We start from the raw sequence: 16,796 nt of genomic DNA, 5'->3' as shown, positions 1-16,796 counted from the left end.
ACAAATCTTTTTATGATTTAAATACTTAGTGATATTAAATTATTTTTCAGTTTATTTGTGTTGTTTTTTACTTTAGGAAATATATTTAAACATTTTTGCTTTAGCAAATATAAGTAAACCCTAACCTTAACCCTAACCTTAACCCCAACCCCTCATCTCAAATAGATTAAACACTTACGTCTGGATCAATATTTGCATGAGTTCTGTTTTTTCATTATTTTACAAACCTTTTTCTTTTTTAAATACTTAGTGATATATAATTATTTGTGAGTTTATTTGTGTTTCTTACGTTAGCAAATTAAATAAAAGATTTTACTTTAGCAAATATAATTAAAAATATTTACTTAACCAAATATAATTAAAATTTACTTTAGTAAATAAGATTATTTTATTTAGCAAATATAATTAAATTTTTTCTTTAGCAAATATAATTAAATTTTTTACTTTACCAAATCTAATTTAAATTTTTTATTTTTTCAGATATAATTAAAAAAAATTATTTTTTCAGATGTAATAAAAGTTTTTAATTTAGCAAATACAATAAAAATATTTTACTAACGAAATATAATTAAGATGTTTTCATTAACAAATATAATTAAAATATTTTACTTAACCAAATATAATAAATTTTTTATATTCCAGCAAATAGAATTAAATTTTTAACTTTACCAAATATAATTTAATTTTTTTACTTTAGGAAATTTAATTAGAATTTTTTACTTTAGCAAATATGAAATTTTTTAACTTTGTCAAATATAATTAAAAAAATTTACTTTAACAAATATAATTATTATAGTATATAATTATTATAGTATATCATTATTATAGTATATAATTATTATAGTATATAATTGTAGTATATAATTATTGTAGTATATAATTATTGTAGTATATAATTATTATAGTATATAATTATTGTAGTATATAATTATTATAGTATATAATTATTATAGTATATAATTATTATAGTATATAATTATTATAGTATATAATTATTATAGTATATAATTATTATAGTATATAATTATTATAGTATATAAGTATTATAGTATATAAGTATTATAGTATATAAGTATTACAGCGTATATTTATTATAGTATATATTTATTATAGTATATAATTATTATAGTATATAATTATTATAGTATATAATTATTATAGTATATAATTATTATAGTATATAATTATCATAGTATATAATTATTATAGTATATAATTATTATAGCATATATAATTATGGCATATAATTATTATAGCATATAATTAATATAGTATATAATTATTATAGTATATAATTATTATAGTATATAAGTATTATAGTATATAATTATTATAGTATATAAGTATTATAATATATAATAATTATAGTATATAATTATTATAGTATATAATTATTATAGTATATAATGATTATAGTATATAATTATTATAGTTTATGATTATTATAGTATATAATTATTATAGTTTATGCTTATTATAGTATATAATTATTATATTATGTAAGTATTATATTATGTAATTATTATAGTATGTAATTATTATAGTATATAATCATTTTAGTATATAATCATTTTAGTATATGATCATTATAGTATATGATCATTATAGTATATGATCATTACAGTATATAATTATTATAGTATATAATTATTATAGTATATAATTATTATAGTATATAATTATTACAGTATATAAGTATTATAGTATATAATTATTATAGTATATAATTATTATAGTATATAAGTATTATAGTATATAAGTATTATAGTATATAAGTATTATAGTATATAAGTATTATAGTATATAAGTATTATAGTATATAATTATCATTGTATATAATTATCATTGTATATAATTATCATTGTATATAATTATTATAGTATATAATTATTATAGTATATAAGTATTATAGTATATAAGTATTATAATATATAATTGTTATAGTATATAATTATTATAGTATATAATTATTATAGTATATAATTATTATAGTATATAATTATTATAGTATATATTTATTATAGTATATAATTATCATAGTATATAAGTATTATGGTATATAATTATTATGGTATATAATTAGTATGGTATATAAGTATTATAGTATATTATTATTATAGTATATAATTATTATAGTATATGAGTACTTGCCTTTGCATGTGAAAACTTAATTTTTTTTTTTAAAGTTAGCTCAAAAATATATTCACTGATATTTTTAAAAGTTTTTCGTTTTTATTAAATAGAAAATATACACGATACTTAGACCAATTCCAATATGTATTATTACATGTAGTTTTTATTAAATGAGACAAACTTGTTTTCTCCCTGTCTTAAACACAGCTATTAAATATTTGTGAATTTTTTAGATGAGGTTTGGTTATTCGTATTATTTGGATTCATCAGACTACTTCTCTCATCTTGAATGTTATTTTCACAAAGTTTCGGTCGATGTAACCTCCGACATTCTTCAGGTGTAGCTTGTTCCATCAGCTATGATTGGATAGAGGTCCTAATTATTTCGCAATTGAATTTTTCATTCGCCTCCACTGAAGATTGAACCTTCAGGAGAAAAGATCACTTTTTACAATTGAACAAGAGCATCCTATTCCCATGCAGTAAATAAAGGGTTCTACTGGAAATTCTGACGAAATTCCAGAATTTGACAGAAACATTTCCAAGTTCAACAAGTTGATGGTGGCCAAAAGAGGTTTATTCAGTTTAATCGTCATTAAAAATCAATTACCAGTGTTGTAAGGGGATAGCGATCGATAATAAGTGTTTAATTATATTTTTCCAGCCCATCTTAAATTCTTATTTTCACACATTGAATGCTTTTAAAGAAATAAAAACTTTTGCTATCACTTTGCCCACGAGTCACGTGATGCCACAATTCCCCAGCAATTGAGGAAATTTAACCAAACTTAAATAGCATTTCCTGTTGTTCCCAAATATCCGTTTTATTCGTCTAATATTTAACAATATTTTTCATATAGGGAAATGTACTTTTTGTATACATTATAAATATTTATGAATTTATATTGATTTCCACGAACTAAATAAAAACTGCAGCAGTGACATTCAAACTGCTACCGTTTATTTTAGTTGTTTTTGATTACCTTTTTTGTTAACGAGAACTATGGATGTTTTTTTAAATTTTTTCTGCCTATTTTTCGCCATTTGATAAAAAATAGTTGTAAATTACTCGTTTTGGAAAGCTTATTTAATTTAGTTTTGCATTTATTGGACTACTGTTCTCATGTGATTTTCACAATGTTTCGGTCGATGTAATCTCCGACATTCTTCAGGTGTATCTTGTTCAATCAGCCATGACTGGATAGACGTCATAACTAATTCGCAATTGTATTTTTCGATTGCTCATAATGAGGATTGAACCTTCAGGAGAAAAGATCGCTTTTTACAATTGAACAAGAGTATGCTACCCCCATGAATTAAATAAAGGGTTTCGCTTGAAATTCCTGACAAATTCCCGAATTCCATAGAAACATTCCCAAGTTCGACAAGTTGATGGTGGCCAAAAGAGATTTATTCAGTTTAATCGTCATTAAAAATCAATTACCAGGGGATAGCGATCGATAATAAGTGTTTAATTATATTTTGCCAGCCCATCTTAAATTCTTATTTTCTCACATTGAATGCTTTTAAAGAAATAAAAAATTTCCCTCTCTCTTTGCCCACGAGTCAGTGATACCACAATTCCCCAGCAATTCCAACATCTAGTTGAGCAAATTTAACCAAACTTAATCATCTAATATTTAACAATATTTTTCATATAGGCAAATGTACTTTTAGTATAAATAATAATTCATATTGATTTCATATTGATTTCATATTGATTTCCACGAACTAAAACTGTAAATAAATGCAGTTAGAAATAGTTTAAATAGCTGTAAATTACTCGTTTGGGAAAGCTTACTTAATTTAGTTTTGCAAAGGTTAATTTAGTTTTATATTTAAATGTTTACATAAATAGAAACGAATAAGAGAGCGTAGAAGATAACAGGTAATCAGAAAATGGTGGAAACTGTAATTGTCATTCTTTATTTGATAATCTGTTTGTTTTATTTACAAGAAAGTAATCTGTGACTTGTAACGTCTAAAGAAAAGTTTCTATTTTTCAGTTGACATATAAAAATAGTTCTAGAAATTCAGTTTGATGGTCACGAGCAATGTTCCAAGATTCACGTCCACCATCTTGATTTCCTTCAGAATTACTCCTTTAAAAAAACCCAAAATATTTTCTTGATTTACATGCCATGATGTAGCATTCAAGTGTAATCTAAACATCTGCAAGGTAAATAATTAATAGCAATAATAGGTTGAACTACGAAACAATAATTTACACACAATATGAAATGGAATGTGGCAGTGAGGTATTTTTCAGTTGAATGTCTGAAAAGGAAAATTTATTCTTGTTTAGCAGACCAGTAATGCATAAAAATATAATGTTTGCAATTGCATCTATAACGAATTCGTTAACTTTTACTTTTAATAATGAATATAAAATATCCAATTTTACTACATGAAAAATATCGTTTTAAATTTGTTTCATATTTGCAGAATTTGAAGCAATCAAAAGAAACCTATTATTGGATTTGAATGTTCGTGACTTTAAATGTTTATACACATTTTTAAACATCTAGAAAATTGTTCATATATATTAACTACCCTTGAAATTTCTGGAAACAGAAATCGCAGTCTTTTAAATCAGGTGACATATTTTTTATCAAATCTAAAATGTGTAAAAAATATTTACTAATATATATAAAAAATATTTAGAGATCAACAACAAAGAAGAACAAAAAAGACAATGATAAATATAACTCTAAACTCTCCATTCCAAGTTTAAGAGCCATTGCTCAAAACGACAAGGTTCTACAATAAGGCTGATTGGCATGCCATCAGAGATCAATCACCCATGTGGAAATATATTTTTCTTCCTGTGGAACAGAGTGCTAATGCGATTGCTGAATTGTTCAACGTGGCGGTTTAAGCACCGAATCCCACAAGTTCTATAACAAACCCCTCTCTCCCAATGGTTTATTTCGATTTGTGCAGCTTCCATTACTAACAGGCAGCATGCATACTGTAAATTTATCCGACATAAGTCCTGTACAAACAGACTAAAGCTTATAGAAGCTAAAAGTATTTGTCAGAAAGAAATTGCAACAGCTAAGAGAGAATATAGCGAAACCACCAGAAAATGCACTGAAGCGCAGAAATTAGGAGCTCGTCAATTCTAGAAAATCTATAACAGTGTAGTAAATAATAGGTAATTTAGAATTCCCTACTATCTAACAATATTTGGTTGTTTACATGGCAACCGAGATTGTTATGCTTTTCTGTTGGTTTGCCTGAAACTCTAGATTGGACCCAGCAGACTATCCCCTTTTTTTGCAAATAGAAACAGATGAATTTTTACTTTTAAATCTAATGTGCTAAAAATATGTAAAAAGATATTTACAAATATATAAAAATATTTAGAGACCAACAAAGAACAAACAAAAACAAAACGAAAAGAAACAAGTGTTTTGTCATACATTTGCAAATGATTATCATGCTACGACAATGATAAATATAATTCTAAACTCTCCATTCCAAGTTTAAGAGCAATTGCTCAAAACGACAAGTTACTACAATAAGGCTGACTGGCATGCCATCAGAGATCCATATTTTTCTTCCTGTGGAACAGGGTGCAAATGAGATGGCTGGATTGTTCAAAGTGGCGATTTAAGCACATATTTCTACAAGTTCTATAACAAACCCCACTCTCCCAATGGTTTACTTCGATTTGTGCAGCTTCCATTACTCACAGGCAGCATGCATACTGCAGATTTATCTGACATAAGTCAAACAGGCAAAGTTTATAGAAACTAAAAGTAATTGCAAGAAAGAAATTGCAACAGCTATGAGAGAATATAATGAAGTGCAGAAATAGGAGCTAATCAATTCTAGAAAATTTATAACATATATAAAATTCTCTGATTGGTCAGAAAATCAAAACATTGAATTTTTAAAGTAATTTAGTAAAAAGGCGTCTCTAGCCGCATGCGCAGAAAATGTTTCGGGGCACTTGAACTACCGGCAGCGAAAGAGTGAACATCGTAGCTCACCATAAATATAATGAAACCACCAGAAAACGTACTGAAGTGCAAAAATAGGAGCTAATCAATTCTAGAAAATCTATAACAGTGTATAATAGGTAATTAACAATGTCCTACTATCAAATAATATTAGGTTGTTTGCAGGCAACCGAGATTGTTATGCTTTTCTGTTTGTCTTCCTGAAACTCTAGTTTGGACCTAACAACCCCCCTGATGTTTCTTTACAAGCAGAAACCACACATATGATCTGAAAATCACTCCTTCTCAAATACATAATGTAATAAAAACCCAGACACCTTAAAAGCATGTGTACCCGATCTCATCCCGGTTGTGCTATTAAACAAATGCTCTGTTGAGGTAGCTCCAGTTCCTTCTAAACTTTTCAACAAAATGCCTTAACGAATCTAGCTTTTCTGACTGCTAGAAAATTGCTTATGTCGTACTAGTTTACAATAATTCTAACGAAAGACCTGACCCATATAATTATCACTCAATGAGTCTCTCTTTTTTCACCAAAATATGTGAATCCATAATTTAGCAAGCTCTCGTATGGCACCTTACAGTTGCTAAATTTCTATCGAAATAAAAAAATGAATGTAAGCAAGCCAATTCTACTGCAGGTATTCTAACTGTAATCTCTGAATGTATATACCATGCACTGGATAAGGCAGGGAATGTAAGGCAGTAGCCCTAGATATATCTACGGCTTTTGACAGGCTATGACACAATGGTCTTATGAAAATCAGATCCTATGCTTATACTGGACAAATACTTAACATAATAAAATCCTTCTTAAATAAGAGAAGCATCAAGGTTGTCCTTGATGGTCGTACCTAAAAACAATATATACATTTTTCACCAAAATATGTGAATCCATAATTTAGCAAGCTCTCGTATTGCACTTACAGTTGCTAAATTTCTGTCGAAATAACAAGCAGGTATTTTAACTGTAATCTCTGAATACATATAACATGCACTGGATAAGGGAGTAGTTCTAGATATATCTAAGTCTTTTGACAGGATATGACACATGATCGTCTTATGAAAATCAGATCTTATTTTATTACTGGACAAATACTTAACATAATTTAATCCTTCTTAAATAAGAGAAGTATCAAGGTTGTCCTCGATGGTCGTACCTCAAAACAATATGACAAAAATTTGGGTGTACCTCAGGAGTTGATCCTCAGACCTTTATTATTTCTGATATTTAAAAATGATCTGCCTGATAAAATTGTCTCTTAGATGGATATATTTGCTGACGACATCACACTCTATAACAGGTACAAAGAGAAAACGAATGAACACATAGTCAAGGCAATGGCGGAAACCCCAGCAGAAATCTAGTTGAATGAGTACAAAATAGGTTACATTCAATGCTGCCACACTAAGCTTGTTTCCTTTAATAACTACAAGGAACAGTAATTGTCTGTATTTTTGAGATGAGGTGTTTTCATTGATTGAGATTGTCGGACTGACTTCCTCATCTTGGTTGTTATAGTCACAACGTTTCGGCCGTTTTACCCTCCAGCCTTCATCAGGTGTTTTGTCTCGAACTGGGGAACTGTTTGTTAGGAGTTTCGAACGCAACCCTTTATTATTATTACGGGGGTACCATGTTCGGACTCTCAATCAATGAACTACAAGGAACCTTCCCAACGACGATTAGCTATGGCTAATATTACATTACCTGAAACTACATTGTTCAAACTCACAGAAGCTGTTACAGATACAGTGAGGGCATTGCCACATCTGCTGCAAGAAAGGTGGGCTGTCTCTACCGTGGTAGAAAGTTACTGACGCCTGAAAGTATCCTATACTTCTACAAGGCCACCACTCACTCATGTATGGAGTATTGTTGTTACATTTAGGCTTGTTCATCTGCGACCAGTCTCTCACAACCCTAACTCCTGATTCCAAAGAGAGTCGCCATCCTATCAGCGTGGCTTCAACCGCTGTGTCATTGAAGAAATGTTTTGTCACTCTGTCTGTTTTATAAGTATTTTAATGGTAGACGCTCTCGACATCTGACAAGCAGCTAAATCCGACCCTTAGACAGAAGACATCCTTCTAATCTAATAGTTTCTAACCCAGAATTGTTAGACGTTGGAATTCCTTTCCAGGTTCATGTATTCCCGACTGTACTGACATACAGAAGTTAAAGTTTAAGTAAACAGGCATCTTGCTGCTCAACTGCCTACATAGTATCTCTGGCTTAGTTTGTAGTCTCTCCATCAAAGTAGCACTGCACCTTGTTTTGGACGACAATGCAATACAAAATGTTGCATCTAGTTGTGCATCATGGTCCAGTTGCATATGTGTGTGGTGGTCCAGTTGCATGTGTGTGTGGTGGTACAGTTGCATGTGTGTGTGGTGGTCCAGTTGCATGTGTGTGTGGTGGTCCAGTTGCATGTGTGTGTGGTGGTCCAGTTGCATGTGTGTGTGGTGGTTCAGTTGCATGTGTGTGTGGTGGTCCAGTTGCATGTGTGTGTGGTGGTCCAGTTGCATGTGTGTGTGGTGGTCCAGTTACATGTGTGTGTGGTGGTCCAGTTGCATGTGTGTGTGGTGGTCCAGTTGCATGTGTGTGTGGTGGTCCAGTTGCATGTGTGTGTGGTGGTCCAGTTGCATGTGTGTGTGGTGGTCCAGTTGCATGTGTGTGTGGTGGTCCAGTTGCATGTGTGTGTGGTGGTTCAGTTGCATGTGTGTGTGGTGGTCCAGTTGCATGTGTGTGTGGTGGTCCAGTTACATGTGTGTGTGGTGGTCCAGTTGCATGTGTGTGTGGTGGTCCAGTTGCATGTGTGTGTGGTGGTCCAGTTGCATGTGTGTGTGGTGGTCCAGTTGCATGTGGCAGTGGAGCATGGGTCACTTGCATCTGATATTGTAGTGTGGGCCAGTTGTGGTCAGAGCGGTTAATATATAACGAAAATGTAATGGAGCCATACGATTTTCACAAAGCAGAAGTGGAAGCACGTGCTCCCTAGGATGTCCCACTTCTGCGATGGAGTATTCAAGAAGAACCACATCAATAAATGCCAATTATTGGCACATGTTCTTTGTAGAGCTGTGCTTGCTGTCAGATTCAAAGAAAACAAGTGAGGTTGCTGTTTGGAAGAAGACAAAAAAGATTGGAGAAGATTGAAAAGAAAAAATAAGACTGCTGTGTGAGAGAAGAAATAGAAAACTGATTGTTAGGCCCTTTTATTTTAATCTTCTTTTCTTTGTTTTGAGAACAAGGAAACATTTTGTGGAGCATAAACCCGACTTTTACATCATATGAATTAACGTGACTAAAACAAAGATTAATACCAGAGAAAAACTATGGACACTCTTCCAAATTGTTATAGATAAACTATATGAATCAGTTAGACATATTTGTCTTTGAAAAGATATTTCTAAAGATTCTTTAAGATTACAATTTATTTTGTATTACTTGAAGAATTACTAATTATATTTTATTTTTCAACAAAAATGAAGATTGAACTTTCTTTATGATTTACCAACCTTCCCTCAGATATCTCTTAAGATTCAGGAAGATTGAACTTTCTTTATGATTTACCAACCCTCCCTCAGATATCTCTTAAGATTCAGGAAGATTGAACTTTCTTTATGATTTACCAACCCTCCCTCAGATATCTCTTAAGATTCAGGAAGATTGAACTTTCTTTATGATTTACCAACCCTCCCTCAGATATCTCTTAAGATTCAGGAAGATTGAACTTTCTTTATGATTTACCAACCCTCCCTCAGATATCTCTTAAGATTCAGGAAGATTGAACTTTCTTTATGATTTACCAACCCTCCCTCAGATATCTCTTAAGATTCAGGAAGATTGAACTTTCTTTATGATTTACCAACCCTCCCTCAGATACCTCTTAAGATTCAGGAAGATTGAACTTTCTTTATGATTTACCAACCCTCCCTCAGATATCTCTTAAGATTCAGGAAGATTGAACTTTCTTTATGATTTACCAACCCTCCCTCAGATACCTCTTAAGATTCAGGAAGATTGAACTTTCTTTATGATTTACCAACCCTCCCTCAGATACCTCTTAAGATTCAGGAAGATTGAACTTTCTTTATGATTTACCAACCCTCCCTCAGATATCTCTTAAGATTCAGGAAGATTGAACTTTCTTTATGATTTACCAACCCTCCCTCAGATATCTCTTAAGATTCAGGAAGATTGAATTTTCTTTATGATTTACCAACCCTCCCTCAGATACCTCTTAAGATTCAGGAAGATTGAACTTTCTTTATGATTTACCAACCCTCCCTCAGATATCTCTTAAGATTCAGGAAGATTGAACTTTCTTTATGATTTACCAACCCTCCCTCAGATATCTCTTAAGATTCAGGAAGATTGAACTTTCTTTATGATTTACCAACCCTCCCTCAGATATCTCTTAAGATTCAGGAAGATTGAACTTTCTTTATGATTTACCAACCCTCCCTCAGATATCTCTTAAGATTCAGGAAGATTGAACTTTCTTTATGATTTACCAACCCTCCCTCAGATACCTCTTAAGATTCAGGAAGATTGAACTTTCTTTATGATTTACCAACCCTCCCTCAGATATCTCTTAAGATTCAGGAAGATTGAACTTTCTTTATGATTTACCAACCCTCCCTCAGATACCTCTTAAGATTCAGGAAGATTGAACTTTCTTTATGATTTACCAACCCTCCCTCAGATATCTCTTAAGATTCAGGAAGATTGAACTTTCTTTATGATTTACCAACCCTCCCTCAGATATCTCTTAAGATTCAGGAAGATTGAACTTTCTTTATGATTTACCAACCCTCCCTCAGATATCTCTTAAGATTCAGGAAGATTGAACTTTCTTTACGATTTACCAACCCTCCCTCAGATATCTCTTAAGATTCAGGAAGATTGAACTTTCTTTATGATTTACCAACCCTCCCTCAGATATCTCTTAAGATTCAGGAAGATTGAACTTTCTTTATGATTGGCCGACCCTCCCTCAGATATCTCTTAAGATTCAGGAAGATTGAACTTTCTTTATGATTTACCAACCCTCCCTCAGATATCTCTTAAGATTCAGGAAGATTGAACTTTCTTTATGATTTACCAACCCTCCCTCAGATATCTCTTAAGATTCAGGAAGATTGAACTTTCTTTATGATTTACCAACCCTCCCTCAGATATCTCTTAAGATTCAGGAAGATTGAACTTTCTTTATGATTTACCAACCCTCCCTCAGATATCTCTTAAGATTCAGGAAGATTGAACTTTCTTTATGATTTACCAACCCTCCCTCAGATATCTCTTAAGATTCAGGAAGATTGAACTTTCTTTATGATTTACCAACCCTCCCTCAGATATCTCTTAAGATTCAGGAAGATTGAACTTTCTTTATGATTTACCAACCCTCCCTCAGATATCTCTTAAGATTCAGGAAGATTGAACTTTCTTTATGATTTACCTACCCTCCCTCAGATATCTCTTAAGATTCAGGAAGATTGAACTTTCTTTATGATTTACCAACCCTCCCTCAGATATCTCTTAAGATTCAGGAAGATTGAACTTTCTTTATGATTTACCAACCCTCCCTCAGATATCTCTTAAGATTCAGGAAGATTGAACTTTCTTTATGATTTACCAACCCTCCCTCAGATATCTCTTAAGATTCAGGAAGATTGAACTTTCTTTATGATTTACCAACCCTCCCTCAGATATCTCTTAAGATTCAGGAAGATTGAACTTTCTTTATGATTTACCAACCCTCCCTCAGATATCTCTTAAGATTCAGGAAGATTGAACTTTCTTTATGATTTACCAACCCTCCCTCAGATATCTCTTAAGATTCAGGAAGATTGAACTTTCTTTATGATTTACCAACCCTCCCTCAGATATCTCTTAAGATTCAGGAAGATTGAACTTTCTTTATGATTTACCAACCCTCCCTCAGATATCTCTTAAGATTCAGGAAGATTGAACTTTCTTTATGATTTACCAACCCTCCCTCAGATATCTCTTAAGATTCAGGAAGATTGAACTTTCTTTATGATTTACCAACCCTCCCTCAGATATCTCTTAAGATTCAGGAAGATTGAACTTTCTTTATGATTTACCAACCCTCCCTCAGATATCTCTTAAGATTCAGGAAGATTGAACTTTCTTTATGATTTACCAACCCTCCCTCAGATATCTCTTAAGATTCAGGAAGATTGAACTTTCTTTATGATTGGCCGACCTACCTACAAACAACAGTTCGAAATTTTGTAATGCAGAGCCAACCCATTTTTCCTTAGTTGAGAAAAAGCATGCTTTCAACACCTGATGAAGGTGACAGGGTGCAGCGACCAAAACGTTGTGCTAAAAACACAAAGATAAGAATAATAGTTTGATTAATAAAAATAACGCAAGCATTCATATCTCAAATATTCAGAATTGTAAATTCATTTTGCTTACAAACACATATGACATGAGGTACTAATTATATTTTGTTTACAAACAAATATTACATGAATACTAATTATATTTTCTTTACAAACAAATATTACATGAATACAAATTATATTTTGTTTATAAACAAATATTACATGAATACTAATTATATCTTGTTTATAAACAAATATTACATGAATACTAATCATATTTTGTTTACAAACAAATATTACATGAATACTAATCATATTTTGTTTACAAACAAATATTACATGAATACTAATTATATCTTGTTTATAAACAAATATTACATGAATACTAATTATATTTTGTTTACAAACAAATATTACATGAATACTAATTATATTTTGTTTATAAACAAATATTACATGAATAATTATATTTTGTTTTCAAACAAATATTACATGAATACTAATTATATTTGTTTACAAACAAATATTACATGAATACTAATTATATTTTGTTTACAAACAAATATTACATGAATACTAATTATATTTTGTTTATAAACAAATATTACATGAATACTAATTATATTTTGTTTACAAACAAATATTACATGAATACTAATTATATTTTGTTTACAAACAAATATTACATGAATAATAATCATATTTTGTTTACAAACAAATATTACATGAATACTAATTATATTTTGTTTACAAACAAATATTACATGAATACTAATTATATTTTGTTTATAAACAAATATTACAGAAAGAAATACTAATCATATTTTGTTTACAAACTAATATTACATGAAGAAATACTAATTATATTTTGTTTACAAACAAATATTACATGAATACTAATTATATTTTGTTTACAAACAAATATTACATGAAGAAATACTAATTATATTTTGTTTACAAACAAATATTACATGAATACTAATTATATTTTGTTTACGAACAAATATTACATGAATACTAATTATATTTTGTTTATAAACAAATATTACATGAATACTAATTATATTTTGTTTACAAACAAATATTACATGAAGAAATACTAATTATATTTTGTTTACGTACAAATATTACATGAAGAAATACTAATCATATTTTGTTTACAAACAAATATTACATGAATACTAATTATATTTTGTTTTCAAACAAATATTACATGAATACTAATTATATTTTGTTTATAAACAAATATTACATGAATACTAATTATATTTTGTTTACAAACAAATATTACATGAATACTAATCATATTTTGTTTCTAAACAAATATTACATGAATACTAATTATATTTTCTTTACAAACAAATATTACATAAAGAAATACTAATTATATTTTGTTTTCAAACACATATTACATCGAGAAATACTAATTATATTTTGTTTATAAACAAATATTACATGAATACTAATTATATTTTGTTTACAAACAAATATTACAGAAAGAAATACTAATATTTTGTTTACAAACAAATATTACATGAATACTAATTATATCTTGTTTATAAACAAATATTACATGAATACTAATTATATTTTGTTTACAAACAAATATTACAGAAAGAAGTACTAATTATATCTTATTTGTTGACTTTATAATACGTATTACAAGAAGTACTAATTATATCATATATATATTCAACAATAACGAATTTGTTAACTTTTTACTTAGTATTACAAGAAGTGCTAATTATATTTTGTTGTTCAACAATAACGAATTTGTTGACTCTGTAAAAATAGTATGTTTATAAATGAAATATTATCGTATGAAATCTATTTTATATTTGCAGAGTTTGCAGCAATCGGCAGAAATCAAGTATTCGATTAAAATGAATCTTCATTTTCTGTTGATGATACCAAACCTCATAACATATTTCGAAATGTCCACATAGAAGTTTCGTGAAAATATCAGAAAGCAAAGAAATCATAAACTTGTGAAACACGTGACATCAAATTTGATGCAAAGTAGTTCAAAACATTGTTCTTGTTACGTATTAATTCTTTTACATATAACATTACCATCAATGTTTTAGAAAAATAAAATTTTATTTAGTATGTTAACAGAATAACATCAATGTAAAAATGCATGGAAAATTAAAAAATGCAAGAAAAACAGAATAAACTAAAACTTAAATCAGTACAAATGAAAGTTGATAAAATGAAAACATATTTACTAACAGAAGTTAAAAATGTGAATGTTTAAGAGTTGGTTTTTGCAAAATGAACTAAAAATCGAAAATGCATGAAAAATAATTTTGCAACTATTACGCTTATAATAAAAGAAAACTTGAAGTCGAATTGAAAACAAAAAAAATATTTCTGTAAAAATCCTGTGTATCAAAGACCAACGGTTAAGTCCAATAGAAACAAAGGGAAAAGAAACAAGAATTCTATAATAAATGTAGGTTGTTTTTATGAGTGAAAAATCATTTTTATTGTGGAACATTCAGGCATTTTATTAAACTGTGTGTTTTTTCTCATTGAAATTAAGTTTGTTTTACTATATGCAAGGTAATATGGAAAACAAAATACATTCTTGTAAAGTATGTAGTTCGTGTTTTACATGGGAGTCACATTTATTGCAACATATGTTAACACATAAAGGAGACAAACACCATTCTTGTGAAGTATGTGGTTCTTCTTTTACCCGGAAGTCACATTTGTTGCAACATATGTTTACACATACAGGAGAAAAACCACATTCTTGTGAAGTATGTGGTTCTTCTTTTACACAGAAGTCATCTTTGTTGCGACATATGTTAACACATAAGGGAGAGAAACCACATTCTTGTGAAGTATGTAGTTCTTCTTTTACACGGAAGTCATCTTTGTTGCGACATATGCAAACACATATGGGAGACAAATCACATTTTTGTGAAGTATGTGGTTCTTCTTTTACACACAAGTCAACTTTGTTAAATCATATACGAACACATACAGGAGAAAAACAACATTCTTGTGAAGTATGTGGTTCTTCTTTTACGCGGAAGTCACATTTGTTGCGACATATCTTAACTCATACAGGCGACAAACCCCATTCTTGTGAAGAATGTGGTTCTTGTTTTGCAGAGAAGTCATATTTATTGCAACATATGCAAACGCATACGGGAGACAAACCACATTCTTGTGAACTATGTGGTTCTTCTTTTACACGGAAGTCATCTTTGTTGCAACATATGCGAACACATACAGGAGACAAACCGCATTCTTGTGAAGTATGTGGTTTTTCTTTTGCACAAAAGTCACATTTGCTGCAACATATGTTTACACATACAGGAGAAAAACCACATTCTTGTGAAGTATGTCGTTTTTCTTTTACACGGAAGAGTCATTTGTTACTTCATATGTCAACACATACAGAAGACAAACCACATTCTTGTGGAGTATGTGGTTCTTCTTTTACACAGAAATCATCTTTGTTGCAACATATGTTAAAACATAAAGGAGACAAACCATATTCTTGTGAAGTATGTGGTTCTTCTTTTACACGAAAGTCAACTTTGGGGCAACATATGTTTACACATACGGGAGACAAACCACATACTTGTGAAGTATGTGGTTCTTCTTTTGCACAAAAGTCGCATATGTTGCGACATATGCGTACACATACAGGAGAGAAACCATATTCTTGTGCAGAATGTGGTTCTTTGTTTTCACAGAAGACAAATATGTTGCAACATATGCAAACACATACAGGAGACAAATCATATTCATACAAAAGTTAACTTTAGTTAATCATATTCGTGTACATATGGAAGATAAACGTGTTTGAAGTGCAGTAGACAAATATGTTGGACGATTTTATTGCCCAGAGTAGACTTAAATTAGAATTTATATTTTCTTGGATGCAATACTTTAAATATAAATTTTCATAATCCACATATATAAATAATTACTGTAACTTATAATTATTTAATATTTAATTACTTTAACATCATTTACTGGTTTAACGATGATGTTCAATAAAGTAATATATATTCTGTCTTTGCAACCAATTTACCTCTGACGTAATATATTTGTACTACAAGCTAATCAATAAATATAAAGTTAATCAAGTAATTAATCTATGTGTCTACCTTTTTTACAATGAACAATGGGTAATTATTTGCTTTATCAGGTTTCCAGTTGTTGTACTTGACGTATGTTCCAGAGTGAGGGCCAGAATATATCTCTAGTTGTTGAAGTCGCATATAAAGATATCTACCAAATTAGTGTAACATTACATTGGAGTCACTCATTTGTGAAAAACGTGGATGCGGCGGTAAATATGACCATGGT

At 29.9% G+C, this 16,796-nt stretch overlaps 1 long non-coding RNA gene across 1 annotated transcript in view; it reads left to right on the top strand.

Moving 5' to 3' along the window:
* Nucleotides 1-14,936, top strand: part of LOC145270684 (uncharacterized) — a 28,737-nt gene extending 13,801 nt beyond the window's left edge. Inside the window, exon 2 of the long non-coding RNA XR_013865512.1 lies at nt 14,309-14,936. This is a non-coding gene — a long non-coding RNA (uncharacterized LOC145270684). The remainder of the gene's footprint in view (nt 1-14,308) is intronic.
* The last annotated feature ends 1,860 nt before the right edge of the window (nt 14,937-16,796 follow it).

Source organism: Euprymna scolopes, chromosome 46, assembly GCF_053919585.1.
Source record: "Euprymna scolopes isolate OS-2025 chromosome 46, ASM5391958v1, whole genome shotgun sequence".
Classification (NCBI taxonomy): domain Eukaryota; kingdom Metazoa; phylum Mollusca; class Cephalopoda; order Sepiida; family Sepiolidae; genus Euprymna; species Euprymna scolopes.
Note: the sequence above shows the minus strand (reverse complement) of the source record. Positions and strands in the feature narration are given on the sequence as shown.